This window comes from Phodopus roborovskii, unplaced genomic scaffold, assembly GCF_943737965.1.
Source record: "Phodopus roborovskii unplaced genomic scaffold, PHOROB, whole genome shotgun sequence".
In the NCBI taxonomy this organism is placed as follows: Eukaryota; Metazoa; Chordata; class Mammalia; order Rodentia; family Cricetidae; genus Phodopus; species Phodopus roborovskii.
This window is the reverse complement of record NW_026126514.1, coordinates 17,589,226-17,594,184: the sequence shown is the minus strand read 5'-3', so window position 1 is coordinate 17,594,184 and position 4,959 is coordinate 17,589,226. Positions and strand designations below refer to the sequence as shown.

General features: G+C 42.0%; 1 pseudogene; it reads left to right on the top strand.

The window, feature by feature from the left end:
* LOC127230751 (40S ribosomal protein S3a-like) lies at positions 1-705 on the top strand (annotated as a pseudogene).
* Positions 706-4,959: the final 4,254 nt, after the last annotated feature.

The following is a 4,959-nucleotide window of genomic DNA, read 5'->3' as shown; positions in this document are numbered from 1 at the left end:
ATGCCTGATGGAAGAGACAATTTATTTCCTAAGAGAGCTTGGCATGACTGGGAAGCTCTGGCTATGTTCATTATTGGAAACACTGGAAAAATCAGTAGTCACAAGAACCAAAACTGCTTCTGGTGGCCCCATGGGCTGTGTGTTCATAGACAAAGTTGTATTTAGAAGATTTAAGGTAATTACTGAAGATGTTCAGGGCAAAAATCATCTAACTTCTATGGCACAGATCTTATCCTAGACAAAATGTGTTCCGTGGTCAAAAAGTGGCAGGCCATGGTTGAAGCTTATATTGATGTCAAGACCATTGATGGTTATTTGCTTCATCTGTTTTATGTTGGTTTCACTAAAACCAGAAACAGACAGATATGCAAAAGTCCTACACGCAGCATCACCAAGTCTCCTGGATCTGGAAGAAGACAATGGAAATCATGACCTGAGAAGTACAGACAAATGACTTGAAGGAAGCAGTTAATAAATTGTTTCCAGACAACATTGGGAAAGGCATAGAAAGGGCTTGCTATTCCAGTTCTCCATTCCACAGTATCTTTGTTAGAAAAGTAAAATTGCTGAAGAAAACCAAGTTTGAATTGAGAAAATTCATGGAGCTCCATGGTGAAGGTTCTGGAAAAACTACTAGTGACAAGACAGGTTTTAAAAGTTGAATGAGCTGATGGATAGAAACCTCTAGTCTAAGAATCTGTTTAAAATATAGACTTTCATTTTAGTAGGGACAAATAAAAAAGTCCTACTTGTGAGAAAAAAGAAAAAAATCCTTTTCATGTGTAAGTATTCTTTGGTAACTTTAATAGGTTCTTTTTTGAGGCAGAGACTCTTGTAACCCAGTCTGACTTTGAACCCCCTACCCTCCTGATTCCACCTCCCAATTGCTGAGATTCTCGTTGATGCTGAGCCCATCTATCATATCCTTAAATGACTGTCCAGCTCTTCTTGTTTTTGGATGATTTACTCATTATTGATTATCAATTTTCCTTTTCCTGTCTGGAAATAAAGATCTCTCTTCCATGAATCAAGCAGTCTGTCTTGAAGCTGAGGCACAGAAAAGGGTGAGCAAGTTCTTAAGATCAACAAATGAGCCAGGTAGTGGTGGTGCAGCCTTTGTTCCCAGCACTCAGGGGGCAGAGGCAGGTGGATCTCTGAGCTCAAGGCCATCCTGGCCTACAGAGTGAGTTCCGGCACAGCCAGGACTACACAGAGAAACTTGATCTCAGAAAAAACAAACAAAATCAATAAATGATACAAAATCAATAAATGATAAAGAGCAGATTCAAATTAAGACTTGTTTGCTTTTATTTATTTTGGGGGGACTGTTTTTGACAGGGTCTTATGTAACCATCATTCTGGCCCTGAACTCATGATACAAAGCAATCTTAAATTCCTCTGAATCTGCACCAAGTGTTGTGGTGACAGGCATACACCATCAGAGATGGCTTCTATTTTATTTTTAAAATTTAGGTTCCCAAGACTGACCCCAGAATCAAAATCTTCCTGCTTCAATCTTCCTAGTGCTAAGAAAATTAAGTTTTTTTTTTAATTTATGTCATTTTTTTTCTCTGTGTGCTGAATTATTGTATTATGGTGGACTTGGAAAATTGGCTAGATCAATGGCTCTTAGCACTGACTGCACATTGAAATTTCCCGAGGAGCTTCGAAACCACATCCCCAGATCAATGAAGACAAAATATGAGGACGGGGTTAGGCTTTTCTTTTTAAGAATGCTGGTTTTGCTGGTTTGTTTTATTGATTGGCTGGTTTTGATTTCATATGGTAGCCCAGCCTGTCCTGGAACCCATATGTAGCACAGGCTGGCCTCAAACTCATGGCAATCTGTTTGCCCCAACCTCCCAACTGCTAGGGTCACAGGCATGTACCACCACTCCTGACTCGTGTTTCAACTGAGTTTGAGAGTCATGTGCAGTTGAGGTTGAGAACCACTTGCTAAGATCTCACATTCAAAACTCTGTGAAGTTTGAATGTCATCTACTATCCCTCATCCCTAAAAAGATATACCCTACATATATCTTTTGCATAGTGTGATCTGAGAATGGAGTGTAACCTATCAAGATAGAGCTGTCAGACAAAAGCTTGAATCTTTCTGAAATGCTTTTTACTTATCATATAAAATAAGGGGTTTTATTCTGAAATTGTCACTGATGTATGTCATTGTACTTGTTCATAACTCCTACCCCATTACCCGTTATCCTTCCTTATCTCCATTCACAATTTCTGAGATTGTTTTCATTTTATTTGGGACAGTGTCTCACTATGTAGCCTTAGCTGAACTGGAACTCACTCTGTAAATCAATATGGCCTCAAACTCACAGAGATCCACATGCCTCTGCCTCCTTTTGGAGAATCTTTTGTTTGTTTGTTTGTTTTGTTTTTTGTTTTTTTGTTTTGTTTTTTGGTTTTTTTTTTTGTTTTTCTTTATTTTTAGAATATTAGAAACAATCTCATTTCATATCAATCCCAGTTCCCTTTCCCTCCCATCCTCTCATTCCCCCATGGACCACCCCCATCCCATCCTCCATCCACTCCCCTGGGAGAGTGAGTCCTTCCAGGAGGGATCATCAAAATTTGTCAAGTCATATGGGGTAGGGCCTAGGCCCTCCCCAGTGTATCTAGGCTAAGGGAGTATTCCTCCATGGGGAACGGGTTCCCAAAGTCCTTTTTTGCACTGTGGATACATACTGGTTCCACTGCCAGAGGTCACATAGACTGTCCAGGCCTCCTAGCTGACACCCAATTCAGGGGGCCTGGTTCAGTCCTATGCTGGTTCCCCAGCTGTCAGACTGGGGTCCATGAGTTCCCACTTGCTCAGGTCAGCTGTTTCTGTGGGTTTTTTTTTTCCAGCATGATCTTGACCCCTTTGTTTGTCACTCCTCCCTCCTTTTTGAGATTCTTAAAAGTATTTTCTCTACAAGAATGACCCTAGTAATGAGGGATATGGATCCCAAACTGGCCATCTTCTATAACCAGTCAAGGCTTCTAACGGTGCAACTGGGACATCAGCCCAGCCCACAAAACCCACAACCTATAATTTTTCCTACCTGCTAGGGTAATGGTGGTGGAGAACTTGTGGGCCAGCCAATGCCTGGTCCAGCTTGAAGCCCACACCACAAGAGGGACCACACACCTGACACTGCCTGGATGGCCAGGAACCAGAAGCAGGACAGCTCAGAGATCCAGGATAAAACCAAACATGACTGGCAACAAAAAAGTCAATGACATTATTCCGTTATACTCATATATCATATACTCCTGATATATTCATATATCAGTGACTAGCCCAGTTGTCGTCAGAGGAGCATCATCCAGCAACTGATGGCAGTGGATGCAGAGACCCACAGACAAACAACTAGGGGAAGCCAAAGGAACCCACAGAAGATGGGGGGAAGGACTGTAGGAGCCAGAGGGGTCGAAAGCACCACAAGAACATGCCCACAGAATCAACTAAGCAGGATTCACAGGGGCTCAGAGACTGATATGACAAACATGGACCCTGTATGAGCTAGATCCTCTGTATTTACCTGATGGTCTAGCTTGGTGTTCCTGTGAGACTCCCAACAGTGGGAGGGGGTGGGTGTCTCTGACTCTTTTGCCTGTGATTGGGACCCACTTTCTCCTACTGGGTTGCTTTGTCTGGCCTTGACAGGAGTTTGTGCCTAGTGTTACTGTAACATGTTACACTGTGTTCAGTTGATAACCCTGGGAGGCCCACTGTTTTTTTGTTTGTTGGATGAATAGATCTGGGGAAGAGGGGGTACTGTGGTCATGATGTAATATATGAGAGAACTTTTTTAAATTTGACAACATACCATAATTATAGCTTAATTATTAATCAGAATCAACTAGTCAATACCACTAAGAGAAGGAAGTCAGGCCAGACATGATGTATTCCTGTCACCCAGCATTCAAGAAGCCAATGAAACAAGATCTTGAGTTCAGAGCCTGCCTGAGCCACATAGTGAGACTCTATCTCAGAATAATAAGTAGAGGTGAGAGGCTAGAGATATGCTCATTGGGACCTGTCATTATTATTACTAATATCATTATTTATTATTATTATTATTATTATTATTATTATTATTATTATTATTATTGAGACAGGGTGTCTCTTTATAGCCCTGGCTGGCCTGGAACTCACTATCACTATGTAGACCTGACTGGCTTCCAACTCACAGATATAAGTGCTGGGAATAAAGATGTGTACCACCACTTCAGTAACTGCCTTAACCTACAGGAAGCCAAGAACTTGATCCCTAGTAGCACACAGAGACAAAAACTGTGTAGTGGTGCATACCTGTAATCCTACCACTAGAGAAGAAGAGACAGGAAGATCAGAAGTTCAAAGACACCCTGGGTCACATGAGATTGTGGAAGGGCAAGAGAGGTGAGAGGGAGATGGGGGTTGGTGATAGAATATTTAGCAACCATTATCGTCTACAGAATTCATGCTCAAGAACCTCAAAGTTGAGTTACCAAGAAGAAAAATAGAAAATCTCATTGTTTGAGAGTGAGTTTATAATTTTGTGTTGGGTCCATTCATAGCTATCCTGGGCCACAAGCCTCCCTCTGGCAGCAGGTGGGATACACCTGTTGGACTAAACTTCTTTCTGAATCCTCGGCCCATTTAACTACCCAGTGTGTAAACATCTCTGCTGCTTGGCCTTATTCCCAAATTAGGAGGAAGGGAAGATGAAGATGAACAAGTGAATCCTCTCTCCTGCCCTGGTGTCCCACAGGATTGGTGTGGCTTAGTTATGATCAACCAATTAACTACTCAGAGCATCCTTCAAAGATCTGAATTTTGAAAGACTGAAAGTTCCAAAGTTTTAGCTGGATGTGCATGTCTTTACCTCCAGCACTCCAGAGGCAGAGGCAGGTGGACCTCTGTAAGTCGAAGGCCAACCTGGTCTATATAGTGAGTTCCAGGCTAGC